The sequence below is a fragment of the Equus przewalskii genome, chromosome 7 (genome assembly GCF_037783145.1).
Source record: "Equus przewalskii isolate Varuska chromosome 7, EquPr2, whole genome shotgun sequence".
NCBI lineage: Eukaryota > Metazoa > Chordata > Mammalia > Perissodactyla > Equidae > Equus > Equus przewalskii.
Genome location: NC_091837.1, coordinates 18,170,587 through 18,188,193, shown reverse-complemented (window position 1 = coordinate 18,188,193; position 17,607 = coordinate 18,170,587). Strand labels below are relative to the sequence as shown.

The window sequence follows — 17,607 nt, the reverse complement described above, 5'->3', positions numbered from 1 at the left end:
TCCCACTCCCACCGTGAGACACGTGGGGACGGGGAGACACGTGGGGACGTGGGAGACAGGTGGGGCAAGGTCTCCTTGCTCGTGGTGAAGTATCACCGGGAAAGAGAGCCTTTCTTCTTCCCACCTTGAACTGTGCAGCCATCTTCCTACCAGACCAGAGGGTGAAGGCAACACGGAGAGAGGAAGAGCCGAGAGAGCGTGATGGTGGATGATGATAACCATAACAGCAGCAAACATTTATTGAGCATTTAGAGCTTACCAAGTGCTGTTCTAAACGTATTATCTGTTCTGGGGGTGGGGAGGTGGCCCCATCGATGTTGGTGGCCCGTGGACTAAGAATGGTTTTTACATTTTTTAATGGTTGTATAAAAATCAAAAGAACGGTATTTCACGACATACGGAAATTATATGGAATTCCACGTTCGGTGTCCATAAATAAAATTTTATTGGAACACAGCCATGCTCACTCATTTACCTGTTGTCTTTGGCTGCTTTCATGCTAGAACAGTAGGGTTGAGTAGTTGAGCAGAGTCTGCTAACTGCTTGGCCAAGAGCAAAGCCTACGATAGTCCCATGTGGCCCTTTATAGAGAAAGTCTGCCCACTTTTGCTTTAGTGCTCACAACCACCCTATAAGGTGGTGTACTGTTATTATCCTGTTTTTCACAGATGAGGAAACTGAGGCTCAGAGAGGTTGAGCAATTTGTCCAAGGTCACACAGCTATGTATAAGAGGTGGACTTGAGATTCACTGCCAAACAGCCTGGCTCCAGAGCCAGTGTTCTTAACCACTCTGGGGAAGAACCTAGATTCCCGATGACATTGTTGAGATGCGGAGTCAACCAGTCCTAAACCTACCTCTTGGGACTTCCAGGTTTAAGAGGTGTATGACATGACCGTATGATGGAATCCAGTTAGAGACTGTGTTTCTGTTGTTCTCAGGTGAAGGCATCCCAGCCAATGCCGTGAGAAAGCACCTGAGAACCTTAAGAGCAGAAAGGCAAGGCAAGCTACCAGCTTCTTGGACCAACCGCCTTTTGTCCTTGCTCAGGGGAATACAAGCTTTCTTTCTCCAGACACTGCAAGTGTCCACAAGTTCTTCCCTTTAAAAGGGATTATGAAGGAAATCTCGTTTCAGAATTGCTGCTGCTTTTGGCAATCTGCAATATTAGCCTGATGAGGAATTACACTCGCTAATGAAATCTCGCAAGTTGGGTTGAGTCTAATTGTTGCTAGTGCTCGTAGTAATAGCCTTTCTTGGGGACTTCTGTGCCGGAGCATCCCTCGCTTGGCTACAGCCCATGTGGAAAATCAATTTCCTCTAAATGTTTGAAGAATGGCACAGAAGGACCTGATTTCTTTTCCCTCTGCTGGAGTTAATCTGGAGACAGTGAGCCTATAAAATGAATGAAAATAGCTACGATTGCAAGATGCAGGGTGGAATGCCGAGCTAAGCTAAGCAGAGCTGATCGCACACTCCAAGTTCCAGCTTTTTGTCCTAAGGCCAGAGACAATATACATTCGTGTCCCAAATTGATGGGCTCTTAAAAAGTCACAGAACAGAAAGGATTTTACTTCAACCTGGCAATTTCACTTCTAGGAATCTCTCCCGCAGAAAAACTCCCAGGAGAATGCAGGACTGTAGGAACCTGGTTTGTGACGGTGAAAAATTGGAGGCAAGAGAATTATCTGACAATGAGAGACTGGTTAAAAAAAAATGGTGATAGATCCATGCTCTGTAGCCATTAAAAAGAAAGAGCTAAATCTGTGTGAATTCATATGGAAGGATTTTTATGGTATGGTATTGGGTGGAAAAAAGCAAGTTACAGACATACATAGTATGGGTTCACTTTTGTAAAAAAAACCTTCAACAACAATGTGCACATTTATACGTAGATGTTTGTACATGAGTAGAGAAAGATCTGAAAGGGTACACACCAAGTTGTAGATGGTGGTGGCTAAACTCAGGAGTGGGAATGGTGCAGGTGAGACAGGAAATTTCCCTTCTATAGTATTTCGGGTTTTTTTTACAACAAGGGTTTGTGGCTTTGGAACGAAAAAGGAAATAAAGAATTGACTTTCTGGCTTGTCTGAATAGCACCGTGCCAGGTTCACCACTCTTTCTGAGGATATGGAAGATCACAGCTCAACTCCACAGTGTTACGATCCGGTCAAGCCAGTTGCAAGTCTGTTACACAGCTTAATCTGATAGGTCATAGCTCTTTCTAGTCCACAACTGCCACAAAGAGACTTCATCTTTAGCTACTTGCCTACTAAATTAGAACCAAACCAAAATGTCCTTTTGCCAAGGCCAGAATTTAAAGATTTGCTTTAAAAATAATTGTGGTAAAATATGCACAACATAAAATGTATGATTTTAACATGTACAGTTAAGTGGCATTGGGCTCATTGACGGTGTTACGCCATCATTGGCACTATGTGGTTCCAGAACTTTTTCATCAGTCTAAAGGAAACCCCATCCCCATTAGCATCACTCTCCATTCTTACTCTCCTACAGCCCCTGGAAACTACTAATTTTCTTCCTGTCTCTATGGATTTGCCTATTCTCGACATTTTGTATAAATGGAGCCATACCGTCTATGGCCTTTTGTGACTGGCTTCTTTCACTTAACATAATGTCTTCAAGGGTCATCATTCCTTTTTATGGCTGAATAATATTCCATAGTATGGACATGCCACAGTTTGTTTTATCCATTCCTCAGTTGATGGACACTTTGGATGTTTTTATCTTTTATATATAAGAATAATGCTGCTATGAACGTTCCTGTACACATTTTTATTTGAGCACCTGTTTTCAGTTCTTTGGGGTATATATGCAGAAGTGGAATCCTGGGGTCGTATGATAATTTGCCTTTAACTTTATCAAGATTTGCTTTTAAAACCCCAGAAGGCCAGTTTCCTGACCATGGACGACAGGGCATGAGGAGGAAAAGCTTCCACTGACATTCTCTGTTGTGTCCCCTGAGTCTAGGCAATTAGGTGCATAGATGAAGATAATCACTATGTAATTACCCTATCTACACTTAGAAAACCATCTGCTAAGATTCCACTTCTTCTAGAATATTCTGAATATTGCTATTACACGAAATTGGGGAACCGTTCTTCAAAATAAATTAATCAAATGATTAACCCAGGATTTCTCCTGTAAGTTTCACTTACTGTTACACTTGTGGAAATTCAACAACTCTGACTATTCCTAAGCATGACAGAATTAACCCTGAATCATCCAAGTGCCAGACCAAATTCTTCCGGGCTCGGGGTCTTGAAATGGACTTTTGTTGAGTGGCAGCCTGCAATAATCAGCTTTTCTGAAGGTGGGCTTAACTTGCAATCAGGAAAACATAGTAGTTAGGTTGCTTTGGGTCAGTAGGACCTGGGTTCAAGTCTCAACTCTGCTGTTAACTAACTTACCTTGGGAAAGTCACTTAACCCTTCTGAATCCCTCAGTTTCCTCCTCTGTAATATGGGATTGATTATAGGACATACTTCATGGAACATTTATTCATTCGACAAACAATTATTATGCACCTACTGTGCAACACATACCGTTTACCGGCACTGACTGAACCCTCGCCTCGAAAGAGTCCCTCGCCTTGTGGGGAGAGACAGACAATAAACATAACGATGAGTGGTTATAAGGTCGTTAGATGGTGATGACTTTATGAGGAAAAACTAGAACAGGAGGGCTGAAGGAAGCTCTGCATTTTAAATGATGTGGTCAGCATAAGCCCCACGAAGAAAGTGGCATTTGAACAAAGACTCGAAAGAAGAAAGAAGATAAGTCTTGCAGCTGTCTGGCAAGAAGAACAGGTAGTGCAAAGGCCCTGAGGCAGGAGTGTTCTGCCGTCTTCACGGGAGGTCAAGGACACAGCGGGCTGGACCAGAGTGCAGGTGAGAGAGAATAGAGGGGTTGATTTTGTGGGCCACAGTGAGGACTCTGGATTACTCAGAGAGATCAGGAGTCCTGTAGGTTTCTGACCTGACCTGACATATTTCAAAAGCATCGTTCAATCTGCTGTGTTAAAAATAGACCACAGACAGACAAGGGCAACAGCAGGGTGACCAGCCGCGAGCCTCCTGCACTAACCCAGGTGAGAGGAAATGGCGGCTCGGCCCAGGGTGGCAGCCTGGAGGTGGTGAGAAACGGCCGGGTTCTGGGTACACTCTGAAGGTGGAGCCAGCACACTTTCCTCTTGGGAGGGTAAGGAAGATAATGTGGGCAGAGCTCTTACCACAAAGCCTGTGTGTAGTGGGTAGGGAACAATGGGAGCCACGATTATTACTGGGGTGGGCATGGCGTGTTCCCCTGCCGGGGCTGATCAGAACCGAAAAAGAAAGAGAGCAAGAGGGACGCTGTGACGGTTCCCGTGCGATTTGCAGTGAGTTATGAGGCCACCAAAGGTAACGAGGCTTTCCCACAATGGAGCCAAGGCTTCTGCTCTTTCCGGAGAACTGGGAAGGCCAAAGCAGCGAAGCCACGTAATTTAGAACAAAATAGAGGTTTTAGGGCCAAGTTTTTCAGATAACGGCAAAAGCTCCTTTGTCGCAGTGTGTGAAAAGCAACATCGGTGGGAGAATGTTTGTTTCTAGATTCCCCGGCTTTGGAAATCGTCACCGGCAATATCATTGCAGCCCAGGTATTTATTTTTGGGTTCTCGATTGAACTGCTGGACTCCAGCAGAATTCCTTGCAGGAAGAAGAATCAATCGCCAAGAGACAATGGGATTCCTTTCAACTCACCTTCTCTTCGCTCCAAATTCCAGAGATGAGACGAGAGACGGCTTCCGAGGCTGATAGAGATGGATTTTGCCGGGAGAGTGCCAACGTCGCTCCTCCCGCCTCCCGTCGGCCCTCTGCCAAAGTCTTCCCATCGGACATCTGGCCCCAGCAGGGAGAAACAGGGACCAAGGCACTTATTTTGGCTTTGACGTCAGCGAAGGAAGGCTGAGTAAATTCATCATTAGTGCAAATTAAAATCCACCAAACGGTATCTCTTTTCGTTACATCGCCTGCATTTCTAGAGCTGACAGAGGTCTCGCTTTCCTTTTGTTTTTGTTTTGCTCTGGATTAAGGTGTGATTTTTTTTTTAAAACAGTTAATTGGAAGATAATAATGCCAGCGAGCTTATTGTTAATTATTTGTATCTGTACTTAATACTGAGAAGTGTGCTCTGTTCTCACGAGCTAATATTTGGCTTGTCAGATGTTGTTAGTCGTTGTAATTAATGGAGCCCATATACATTTACTGGAGCTGTGGGTAGAGTTATAGGAACAGCGGGAGATATGAAATTTCTCCACCACCCCGCCCTTATCCCTAGAAAGAGAACTTTGGGGCGTCGAGTCCTTCTTGTGACATTCATTGGTTATCCGTCTGTAAGACCCTCCATATCCTCTCTCTCGGCTCCCTGTTATTTTCCTTTGTACCATCAGGGCCAGCTGCATTGCTTCTGGGGCCCAGTGAAAAACAAAAACATGGAGGCCGGCCCGTGGCTGAGTGGCTAAGCTCGCGCGCACGCGCACTCTGCTGCAGGCAGCCCAGTGTTTCCTCTGTTCAAATCCTGGGCGCGGACATGGCACCACTCATCCAGCCACGCTGAGGCGGCGTCCCTCATGCCACAGCTAGAAAGACCCACAACTAAGACTATACAACTGTGTACCAGGGGGGCTTTGGGGAGAAAAAGGAAAAAAATAAAATCTTCAAAATAAAATAAAATAAAACAAAAACATGGATTCCCTTGTTCAAAAATTATTGAGAATTTCAAGATGGCGACAGGAGAGTATTAAACCTAATGCAGGCCCGCGTGACTGCGTAGGTTGCATGCCCGTAAAACCAGCTCCGTGTTCCACCGATTGCCTTTTAGCCTTCCCCAAAAGGCATCTCCCACCAGAATGTGCCCCATCTCTCTTCTCGAAAGCTACAACAGTGCGCAGCACGCTACATGGGCTCAAGGAACGAGCCAAAGAATTTTCCAAATGCAAGCTTGAAAAATGCAAAGTGTAACCATGTAACTCCCCTGCTTAACACCCTCCTCCAGATGGACAGAGGGAACTTTGTGAAGGAACAGAAATGTACTATGTTGACGGAGGGGTGGTGATCACATGGGGGCAAACATTTGTCAAAACTCATCAAATTGTAGACTTCAGGAGAATGCAGTGCACCGTGTATAATTACACATCAATAAAAAAATAGCATGGGGGCTGGCCCAGTGGTGCAGTGGTTAAGTTCACACGCTCTGCTTTGGAGGCCTGGGGTTTGCGGTTTCGGATCCAGGGCACAGACCTATGCACTGCTCATCAAGCCATGCTGTGGCAGGCGTCCCACATATAAAGTACAGGAAGATGGGCACAGATATTAGCTCAGGGCCAGTCTTCCTCAGCAAAAAGAGGAGGATTGGTGGAGGATGTTAGCTCAGGTCTAATCTTCCTAAAAAAAAAAAAAAAAAAGCATGCCTAAAAAGCCCCCGATGGCTCCACATTTCCCTCAAGATAAAGTCTATTTTTGTTACATGTCACACAAGGTCCTTCCCCAGGGGGCTGGCTGTTCTTAGTTTTCCAGCCTCACCTCCAGCACTTCTGCGGCTCCCATTTTCCAGCCGTGCTGACTGCCAGCACGTCCCATTCTTCCGTGCCTTCTTACTCAACTGCTCCCTGGCCCAGGAGTGAAAAGTCCAATCCGAACGACCGCTGTGGCATCGGCACAAACTGGAGAGGACTGAAGAACTGGAATGGAGCTGAGCCCTGGAGCTTTCTGCTGTACCAGATGTTAACTCTGCCGTTTCTGCGTTGTGGGGGAGCAGACGGAGTTCCAGGGGAGACAGGCTGGGGAGAGGGGCACTTCCTGAGCTCCAGGTACTGGCTATTTACCAGTCGATATGGAGGTAATCAGATATCGTACCCGGCATAGTCATATTCGTAGGTGCCTATCAACCCACTGCCGAAAATGTGGGCCAGCCCTTCCTTATCTGGCGAACACCTTCCTCCTCCTCCTTCAAATCTCAACTCAAGGGTCTTCTCCTCCAGGAAGCCTTCCCTGACTCCCTCTTATCTCTTGATCTCTCCTGCCAATATCTCTATAATAGCATTTACCATATTGTCCTAGATTAATTGATACACTTTCCTATCTTCTCTATCTCTTTAAGGCTGAGCTTCTGACTTCCTGTTCCAAGTCTAGCAAGGTGCCTGGCGCACAGAGACCCAAGTGCACACCTATGAGTGAAGGGACTTCCTTCTTGGCTTTCCCGGCACTTGGTGCAGATAGGTGAATGAATGTGTGAATGAATGAATGAGTGGAGTTTCTCTTTCCCCGATCTATAGTTCCTTTAATCGAGGTAGTGGGGATTCTTGGTATCTGGGTTTGGAGAGAGAGTATTGCAGCAGCTAAGATCTCCGACTCTGGACTCAGGCACCCTGGAGGGATCCTAGCATTTGCCGGTTGGCATATCCGGGCAGATGATTTGACCTCCCTGAGCATCAGATCAGGTCGTTATTGATGTGGGTTCACAGGGTTGTTGAAAAGCTCAAATGAGACAAGGCCTGCAAAACACTTAGCCATCAGCAGCTCTGACTGAGACAGAAATGGGACCCAGTCCACCAGGGAGCCGGAATTGGTGGATGTGGTCACCAGACAACAGGAAAAGAAGTCCTTTGCTGTTTCACAGCCGTCCTCAAACAAGCAGCTCTGATCTGGCTTCCATGATCTTGCCAGTCTCCTGGGTCCGATGGTTGCACAACAGAAGTGAGCATTTCCCTGCCACGAGAATCTAACCATTGGCAGACGTGACTGAGCCGGAACCTGGAAGACAATAAAAATGGGCAGGTTTTCATTTGCCTCCAACTTCCCATTTTTCCGCAGGAAGACTCCGACTTCAGCCATGAGAGAGAAAAGACCGTGGGCCTCGAGCTTATCAAGAAACCCACTCATAGGGGCTGGCCCCGTGGCCGAGTGGTTAAGTTCGCGCGCTCCGCTGCAGGCGGCCCAGTGTGTCGTTGGTTCGAATCCTGGGAGCAGACATGGCACTGCTCATCAGAACACGCTGAGGCAGCGTCCCACATGCCACAACTAGAAGAACCCACAACGAAGAATACACAACTATGTACCGGGGGGCGTTGGGGAGAAAAAGGAAAAAATAAAATCTTAAAAAAAAAAAAAAAAAAAAGAAACCCACTCATGGATCGCCTTCCCAATCAAAATGCCTGGTTTTCAGCCTTTCTGGATGTTCTGCCCAAGAGTAATTCTTGGCTTAACATGGCATAAATTGTCCCATTGCCCCATACCTCCTCCTCCTTCCAAACCACGGCCTCCCCACCAAGTCCTAAATTTCCAAGAAAAGGCAGTTTTGCATCGTGCCTAAGAACTCAGACACCAGAGAGACAGATTGGAGTTCCAGCCCTTCCCTCACCGGTTCCTGGCTGTGAGATCTTGCATGAGCCTCCTAACCCCTCATAGTTTTATTCTTCTACCCCTCTCGGCAAGGAGAGACAACAGTGTCCACGTCACAGAGTATCTGTGAGGACTAAGTGACACTTACCAAGTGGCAGAATTGGATGAGAGTTCAGTAACTGTTGGCTGTTATCATACTTGTGGTTTTAAAAAGAGGATATGGGATGCCAAAAGTATTTTAAAATTTTGTAATAAACCCTGCTGACCTACAAAATTGAAAAGACTCTTATTGGAGAAATATTGTCATCATCTCCCTATGTGGTAGGCTGGGAAATGCCCCTCTCCCCACCAAAACATTGAGAGGCAAATCTTTGGAACCTGGGAATGTGACCTTATTGGAAAAAGGATCCTTGCAGCTGTAATTAAGTCAAGGATCTTGGGATGAGATCATTCTGGAGTCGAGGGGGTCCTGAGTCCAACACAAGTGTCCTCAGAAGAGAAGAGAGATGCACACACAGAGGAGATGGCCGTGTGAAGACAGGGGCGGAGACTGGAAGCCAGCAGCCACCAGAGGCTGGAAGAGACAAGGAAGGATCCTCGAGGGAGCAGGGCCCTGCCAACACCTTGATTTCAGCTTCCGGCCTCCAGAATTATGTGAGAGTAGATTCTGTTGTTTTAAGTCCCCTGGGTTTTGATGATTTGTTATAGCCACTCCAGAAACCAACACATCCTTTGGCACCTCCAGTGGGGAACCCAACAACTTGCCTCCACTGGGCAGTTTTGAGGATGAAGGAGATCATTCTGCAAGTTTCCTGCCTTAAGCTGTTTTGGTAGAAGCCAGCATGGAGCCCTTTCAGCCTGATTGTTAAGAGCAAACAGACTTGAGTTCAAATTCCTAGCTTCCCTTTTAATAGCTGTGCAATCTTGGACAAGTGACTCAGCCTCTCTGAACTTCAGTTTCTTCACATATAAAATAGGAGTAGTAATACACCTACCCCATGAGATAATGGGATGATTCAGAAGATACTTCTAATGTGCCTGGTATGCAGAAGATGCTTGATGAATGGCCGCTACGATGATTCTTTGGGGCAAACCCATCCAGCTTCTCACCCACGTGGCAAGATGCTGATGTGGTTATGGAGTGGCCTGTGGCCGTGGGGAGCCCACAAAGCTAAATGGCCTGAGTGGGTTGAACCTGTGGCCGTTCCTGGTTAGCAGGCCTCTTTCCTTCTGAAGGAGAGGCCTGGCTGTCTCAAGGCGCCTGTGAAATAGCCAGCCGTTCTGGGCTGCCGCTTTATTGTTCCTTGCGGAAGCCAAAAAGTGATAGAAAGCCTTGAAAGTGAGCCGCGTGCTCCCAAGGCATCGCTCTGTGTCGGCGATGATCCTTCTAAAAGCGATGACTTCTAAACAAGCCGTGTTGACTCGATGGCCATCCCCGCTCCTACTTCCTGAGTATGTCTGTGTTCAGAAGGCTCTGCCATCCATGACCCTCCTACTTGCTGCCCAGAAGGGGCACATCCTTTCCACGGTTAAAAGGACATTTTTCCAATGAGAACAGGTCATATTTCAAACTGCATTGCCAAGGTATCAGGAGCCATAAAAGGGGGCATTTAACACCGTATTTATTTTGACTGGCAGAACAGGTCATGGCTGTAAAAGAAACAGCTCTTGAGAATGAAGCAGCCTCGCCGACTCTGGGCTCACTCTTTCTACCCACACACACACTGCTTAAAGCATTCCAGAGCTGCCGCCAACTTTCCTGGCAGAGCTCTTATTTCTTTACATGTATGTTGCATTCCATCTGTTTAATGTGCGCTCTGTGCCATCCTTGGATTTTGGCAAGGCCTGGCGAGGTGGCATGGCATGCTCGGGCTTGTTCTAAGCAAAGCAGGGCATGAGGCAAAGGGAGGCTGGGAGGCTCCTGCAGGAGTCCTGTTTCGCTTTTGGCTCGGGGGGCCTGGTGCTGCAAAGACCAAAGGGGAATTGCATAGCCGTTTCTCTCCAGATGTGGTTGAATTACGTGTGTGCCACTCCTGTGTTTCGCCCTACGCAGGAGTGTGGGGGTGCGTGTTTTACAGTTTCTGATACGTGGCCAGCAAAAGAAAAGTGATGGAGAAAGGTAACAGAGGGGGACATCCACTCGTACTCATGAATCTGGGGTTTCCCTAGAAACATTCGAAGGCCAGAAAATGCCAACACCTGGATCCGATCGTCCCAAGGCCTAAAGAAAACCGAACTCCATCTTTATATTATTCTCAAGAAGCATGAAGTACTCGGTCGGAGAAGCTGAGGCAACGTGCTGAGATCTGGATCTTAACTCATCTACTTGGAAGAAAAGAAAGCCAGGTTTATGCACCGCCAAAACATCTGGTGAATTCAGTTCAAAAAGAAAATGCACCTATCCAGTGGGGGAGAGAACAAAAGCCTCGAGGACCAGTTGTTGGGTACTGGATGACCAAAAACACTCCGTGGATTGACTCACTTCTCCATCAGTTCTTCTTGGGTTAGAGCTCTTCAGAAGGGGGAAGTGAAGACTCCGGATGGGGAAAGGAAGACTATAGGGTTAAAAATATAAAGATTCACACCTTAGGAAAAAGTTTGAGTGCACATTTTTTTTCTTGACTCCAGCCTGGAGTGTGAACAGAATCCCCCTGTTAAGAAATGGAATTACTCACCTGAATCGGGAGGGCTGACATGGCACAGGAAAAAATAAGGTACAGGCTCCTAATAAGAAACAGCCACATGCAGAATAAAATTAGTGCGCGTTGTGTAATCCCAGTTGGCCAGTTGTAAGAACAGGGAGGAGAAAGGAGCACAGGGAACAAGTTTCAGATGCGATTCAAGAGGTCCTGGAACCCGTCCTGACCCTCTGGGTTGGAATTTCTGACTCTCTTCTCTGCCTTGACTCAGAATAGGAAACCGTATCCTGACCGCGCGTTTCTTTTTATAGAATTGAACTTTCTTGCCAACTTCCTCCAGAGCACAAGATCATCCCTCTTGGTCTCTAAACAATACGCCAATCATCGGATGGAAGTGAGGGGAGCGCTGACCTGTTAGCACCAAACACAGCCCAGGCCCGGAACGGGAGACACACAACAGGAGCAGAGCTGGCTTTCGTACCCGGCCTGGTAAATACAACATGTTCTTACAGGTTGGAAAACCGTCTGGCTCATCTTTGTACTTTCTCTCTTTCTCCCACTTCTTCTAACTTGGATCGCATCATTGGGCTTTGACGTTGGCCAAGTTCACGTTTGCCAGTTACCGAGTGGATCATGAATGGTTTGTAAGATTAGTAATATGCTAGGGATGGGGAGACAGGCGGCCAAGTGTATACTGTCTATGTGATAAAATGACTTCTCTCAATCCTGATTCCCCACCCTGCCCGACAGGCCAGCCGCGAGTCACGGAGGACAAGAACTGAACGACTTCATTGCCATTCATTGGGTCGCCATATTTGCACTGGCAACGAAACCCCCAGGATACCCCTTGCCCTGGCAATCAGTGAGTGGGGGTCGTTTCTTGCGTATAAGATATGCTGGAGGTTGGAAGCCCCAAGGGGACATTAATAGAATGTGAAGTGTGAGTAGTCCCTCATTAAAAATGGATTTTGTTTTCAATGCTTTGAGGACGGGAACCGTGCAGTTGGAAACCGTGCTGGTAATTGGGAGCAGGTCTCCTGCCAGATTCGAACAGCTTTAAGGGGTATCCAGTTTTAGGTTTACAGTACTACATTCTGGCTCATTGAAATCGCATCTAAACGTTGCCAGAATGTGTCATAAACTACAAAATCTGTACAAAAATATATCTGTACATCATGGCTCTACAGCCCTAAGTCATGGGGGTCGGGAAGCAGTTTGTTCTCGCTCCACATTGTTCTCGCTCTGTCTCGAGGCAGACGTGGAGCACCTGGGACAATTATCATTCATGGGATGCCGACCCTGGTCGGACCAGTTCGCTCAGCTGCTTAGGACACCGTGTTAAAGGGCTGAGGAGTCAGCCTCACCCTGTCCTGTGGCCATGGATGCCCTCCCTACCTGTGCTGCAGCAGACAAAGGCGTGTGACTAAGCCCAGCGGGCTATCCCCCCTTGCTCCTGGAGTGAAGTCCCACACGTCCTGCTCACCTCGCCACTCTCATCCCCGATTACCCTTCACCCACTGGGCTCTACACACACAGCATCTTCTTCCAAATCCTCTGGTTGACTAAGTTCCCTCTTGCCTCTGAGCCTTTGCTCAGGCTGTTCCCCTGCCAGGAACTCTTTTCTCTTGGCTGACTCCTGCACCACACCCAGCACTCAGCTTACAGGCTGATCTTTCGTGTAAGCCCTCCCTCACCCCTCGGACTGGATTCCTTTGTAGCTGTCTTAGTCCATTCAGGCTGCTATAACAAAAACACCGTATATAGACTGGGTGGCTTACACAACATGCATTTATTTTTCACGGTTCTGGAGGCCGAGAAGTCCAAGATCAAGGCAGGTTCAGTGTCTAGGGAGGACCTGCTTCCTGGTTCCTAGGGCCATCTCCTTGCAGTGTCCTCACATGGGGGAAGCAGTGAGGGAGCTCGGCCCTCATCACCTAGCTAAGTCCCAATGGCCCACCTCCTAATGCCCTCACATTGGGGGTTAGGATTTCAGAACTGGGGGGGGATACAAACATTCAGTCCAGAGCAGCAGCACTTATCAAAATTGTCACAGAACTTCTGCTCCATGTCTGATTAAAACAATGCTTCTCAAACTGTCATGTGTGCAGGAATCACGCAAGATGGTGTTAAAATGCAGATTCCGATTCCTAGGTGTGGGGTGGGGCCTGAGACTCTGCATCTCTAACAAGGTCCCGGGTCATATTGGTGCTGCTGGTCCGTGAACCCCTCCCTGAGAACAATGGTGCCGACCTTTCTCAATCAGGGTTCCATGAGAGAAGAAAGTTCGGCAGAAAACCAGTTGAACTACTGTTTTCTCGTTTCTCCTAAGGAGGGTCCTTAACCAGAGCCATTAATCAGAAGTCAGTTCCTTGCGAATCTCGTATGCCTTGGGGCAGAGTTTCTCAACCTCTGGACTGTTGACATTTGGGGCCGGGTAATTCTTTGCAGTGGGGGCTGTCCTGTGCATTGTAGGGTGTTTAGCAGCATCCCTGGCCTCCTCCCACTAAATGCCAGTAGCACCATCTCCCAGTTGTGACAACCAAAAATGTCTCCAGACACTGCCCAGTGACCCCTGGAGGCAACATCACCAGAACAATTCCTTTGGGACCTCCGGGTGTCATTCTCTGGCAGTACCCAGTTGAGACGGGTGTGGGGTTGAAGAAAATGTTTTATTCATGGCTATAATCTCTTCGTCTAGCACAGTGCTCTGTATATGGCAGACCCTCAATATGCGTTTGTTGATTGATTGAATAAATGAACGAATAAATGAAAATAAACGGATGAAAATGAGCTCCAAAATCCTGCTTGGCTGGTGGGTGAACAGAGCTGCCTTCACGCAGTCTCCAACCTCCTCCGCCCCACCCTCCCCCTCAAAAAAACAGTAAAACTTAGCGGGCCAGTTGTCATTGAAGGCACAACTTTTCTAAATGTAGCATTTTCCAGAGTAAATATCCTTTTGAAAAAAATGCGAAGAAAGATTCTCGCTTGAGATCTTTTTTTAAAATGTCTCCAATGACTAAAATCCTCTTACAGTAAATATCCAGAGAATTGCATTTGCTTAAAGAAAAAAAAAATTTAATTGCTGTTTTTAGTCTCAAGTGTAGAAAGTACTTGAAAATCATGGACTTTTTTTTTTTTTTTTGCGTCTGACTGGGCAAGTTATAAAATGGTAGAGTTAATTTGGGTTCTAGATCGTTTCCAAAACTTCACCTTAGACTGAGGCCTCACGGATAAAGCAGCATTGAGAACTTATAAAAAAAAATCCCTGTAGTAATAACTGGGAATTCAAGAAAAAAAGCAGTAGTTGTAGGAGTTTTTTTGGGGGGAGGGGCAGTAGATTTTATATGGTTTCAAAAGGAAAATTGCAAATAAATAAAAACAGATCTGCACCTTGCTTAAAAGCTATGGATTCGGGTTCTATTAAGAAAGAGGGAGAATTCATTCAATGTGTTCGTTTCCAACATATTCAGAGACAGACAAGTTTTCAAACCACATTGCTTCTAGAAAGCAAAGCCAACTTCTCGCTCCTCTCTTCCAAACCCTTGGGCAAATGGGATTTGGAGTCCTGAAGAGGTTTCCGGAAAAGGATATGGTGGTGGCGACATTCCAATGCTCTTCTCAGTGTATCCTTCTTTACCTAGCAGAGGCAGAAAGTCTTTTTTAGCTTGGATGTCTCCGGTGCAATCCATTGGTAGTGGCTGTAGGCATGGTTTTCGGAAAAGAGTGCTATGATTGATTGGTAATGTCTGCCACAGGCAGGGGCGTGGAGAATGACGGACCAGCTGTGTATTTGCCATTCCTGGATCCTGGTATGATCTTTTCCTCTTCCACAGGTGTCCTAGGCAAATGGAGAACATTAAGAAGTCACTGCACAGCCGAGCATAACATGCCTCGCTCTCTTTCACACAGACACACCAAGTCAGCATTTCAATTCAAGAAAGCTCCCAAGACAGAGGTGACACAGAAACACACTTTGGGGGGAAACTTCCCCCTTCCCTGGAATAGGATACCATATGTGTGACTCCCTCTCAGGGTCAGTATGGCTGGAACATGCCATTTCTCCTCTATCCAGTTACCCTACATTCGACTCTGTCACTGTGACACCATATGCTGCCGGAACAACACATCCTCATTCCTTGGAATAAAAAGGTCTTTCATAAGACTTATTAAGTCTGAATCTTAATCATAGTCATCATTATTCAGTCTGCTTGCTGTCCACAATATTGAAATGAAGGGAAACAAGAAATAGAAAAAGACAAGTTTACAATCTTCAAGACACCAATGAATAAGAAACGATGGCGAAGAAAGCAAGAGTGACCTCAAAAAAAGAAACGTCTTAAAGTGTAAAAAAAAAAAAATCCACAAATAGACTCTTAGCTTTCAATATTAGTCTTTACTTTAAAAATAAGGGGAGGGATGATTAAAGAGATGAATTCACATTTGAATAGAATCCAAATGACTTAAGAACTATTTGGATCCGAATATTTCAGTTGGACAAGGAATGATATTAAAGTTATGTGATACATTAGGGGTTGAAGTGAAATGGAAATATTTCTTTCATTTAAAAGCAATTTTCTTGCCTTTGTGGGCCTTGAGAGTTTCCCAGGTTGTGAGTGCCAACTCCCCTCCCCCTTCTTTCCTTTAGATTCATGGAATCCTATTTAGGGGGAAAATGGAGTTTGTGTTTGTGAGAGCTCCTTTTTTAAATCGTGCGGCTGCAGGGAAGACCTTCCACGTAGAGCTGAGAGGTGGGTAATTTTGAATCCAAATTAGAAAGTTTTGGTAATAGCCATACGGCCGAATCACACCTGCATTTACTGCTGGCTTCGCATCTCCCACCTCACAGATGATGTGGCCACGAGTGCCATCCCTGGTCAGTGTGGGGAAACGGGAAGTGCCAGCCTGGAAAGACAGGAAGCAAGTGGCTGAGCTCTTCTCCACTGCATCTCAAAAACAGAGGGCATGTGGGGGGCCTCATCAAGCAGGACTTAACTTCCAACCCAGCAAACATTTATTTAGTGCCTACTATGTGCCAGGTGCTGTATTAAGGGCTCTTACATGTGGCATCTCATTAAAACCTCATGACAAGGAGAAACATCTTGGCGAACTCTGCCCATTTCTCAGTCCTCAGTGTGGATTTCATAGTCACCTTAGGGCAGGTCTCTCAGTCTCAGCACTGTTGGCATTTTAGGCTGGAGAATTCTTTGCTGGGAACTGTCTTGTGCGTTGTACGATGTTTAACAGCATCCTTAGGATGTGTAGCAGTGGCCTCTGCCTACTAGATACCAACAGCATACCTCACTCTAGTTATGACAACCAAAAATGTCTCTAGACATTGCCTAATGTCCCCTGGGAGGGGAAAATTGCCCCCAGTTGAGACACTCTCCCTTAGAGACAGGATGGTTTGAACCCTTGGGCAGCTGTAGACAAACATTCCTTTTATTCCCCGCTATGGTCTGAGTCAGTGGCTCTCAAACCTGAGTGGTCTCTACACGATACCATATAGACCCTACTTGATGGGCAGGAGATTTTCAAGGGTAATTTGACTCCATCCATTTTTGCCTTACAGGCTGGCATTGAACCTAACCTCTCTCTTAAATTTCATACCACTGGCCTCCCTGAAGAGCCCTGCAGTGGTCACAAAGGTCTTTCCAGCATGGAATCTCTCTCATGCCCAGGCTTTTTCCATGAAGCCAATGGTGACAACTGCCATTGCTGAACACTTCCCGTGGAGTCGGGCCACCTCACTGGATACTGTGAGGTAGGTACTATTTCTGCTCCCTTTCAAGAGGAGACATTGAGGCTCACACCGGTTAAATAACTTGCCCCACATTGCACAGCTAATAAACGGTGGAATCCTTCTGATGCCCAGCTGTACTGCTTTTTAATAGAAAGTATGCACAGCGAAAACTCAATGACTATTAGCGACTGTTTACTAGTGGGAAACAAATCTGTCTAATCTGCTCATGAGCAGTTATTCAAAATAATTTCCCTGAACCAAAAAAGACTGATGGTATTGGCCAATCCTCCCAACCTCACGGCTAGCAAGGATATGGGTATTCAGGATGTACATGTATATATACCCCAAATTGTGTTTCTCTTTCAAAACACAAAACAGAAGCTACCCAAACGTGCATTAACTAACTGTCAAAACAAAACAAATCATTTCATTTGGAACTACAAAAAGACTGGAGTGTTGGCAGGTACCATAAAATAATCGTGATCTTACTTGCCACATCATAGCAAGATTACACATTTGCTCTTACATTTCCCCACGTGGCTGGGTGCTTCCTGAGGTCAGGGACTACTTACTCATCATCACTAGACCCCCGCAAACTACAGTTGTTGAGTTACTGATTAATACATGAATGCACTTTTTAACCTAACACACACACTTTATCTCCATTCTCTCAGTAACTGTGGGTGGTATATATTTTGGAGATCCTCTTTATCATAGGAAAAGACTGAAACTGAGGGAGAGAAAGTGACCAGCCCAAGGTCACCTCTTGGTCAACTATGGATCAAGTCTCATGCTTTGAACCCCAGAGCTCATGCTTTTTGCAATAAGGG

General features: G+C 46.3%; 1 long non-coding RNA gene across 1 annotated transcript; it reads left to right on the top strand.

Moving 5' to 3' along the window:
* Positions 1 to 10,314: 10,314 nt before the first annotated feature.
* LOC103553596 (uncharacterized) lies at positions 10,315 to 16,769 on the top strand. Its single transcript, XR_545497.2, has 4 exons — positions 10,315 to 11,677; positions 11,788 to 11,899; positions 14,871 to 15,785; positions 16,607 to 16,769. It is a non-coding gene; the product is annotated as an uncharacterized lncRNA (long non-coding RNA).
* Positions 16,770 to 17,607: the final 838 nt, after the last annotated feature.